Source organism: Anarrhichthys ocellatus, unplaced genomic scaffold, assembly GCF_004355925.1.
Source record: "Anarrhichthys ocellatus isolate YVR2014 unplaced genomic scaffold, GSC_Weel_1.0 scaffold12, whole genome shotgun sequence".
NCBI lineage: Eukaryota > Metazoa > Chordata > Actinopteri > Perciformes > Anarhichadidae > Anarrhichthys > Anarrhichthys ocellatus.
In genome coordinates, this window is record NW_022280042.1 from 7,417,438 (window position 1) to 7,418,117 (window position 680).

The window sequence follows — 680 nt, forward strand, 5'->3', positions numbered from 1 at the left end:
CCGCTTCACACTCGGCTGCAAACCGCCCCAGTGAATGCTGGAGGTCATGATCCGAGGAGGCTAACAGGACCACATCATCTGCAAATAGCAGAGAAGCGATCCCGAGACCCCCGAGACTGACGTTCTCCGCCCCCAGGCTGCGCCTAGATATCCTGTCCATGAAAATCACGAACAGGACCGGTGACAAAGGGCAGCCCTGGCGGAGGCCAACACCCACCGGGAACGTGTCTGACTTATTGCCGAGAATGCGGACACAGCTCCTACTGCAGTCGTACAGAGACCGGATCGCCCGTTGTAGCGGGTCCGGCACCCCATACTCCCGCAGCACCCCCCACAAGACCCCCCGAGGGACCCGGTCGAAAGCCTTCTCCAAGTCCACAAAGCACATGTAGACTGGTTGGGCAAACTCCCAGAACCCCTCCAGTAGTCTTGCGAGTGTAAAGAGCTGGTCCACTGTTCCACGGCCGGGACGGAATCCGCACTGCTCCTCTTGAATCTGAGGTTCGACAAACGGTCAGAGCCTCCTTTCCAGCACCCTGGCATAAGCCTTCCCCGGCAGGCTGAGTAGTGTGATACCCCGGTAATTCGAGCACACTCTCCGGTCCCCCTTTTTGAAGATGGGAACCACCACCCCGGTCTGCCATTCCATGGGCACTGATCCCGACCCCCATGCGACATTG

The 680-nt window shown here is 59.3% G+C and overlaps 1 protein-coding gene across 6 annotated transcripts in view; it reads right to left on the reverse strand.

Moving 5' to 3' along the window:
* LOC116385963 (potassium voltage-gated channel subfamily H member 7-like) overlaps positions 1-680 on the reverse strand; it is a 72,124-nt gene that overhangs the window by 18,589 nt on the left and 52,855 nt on the right. The window lies entirely within an intron of this gene.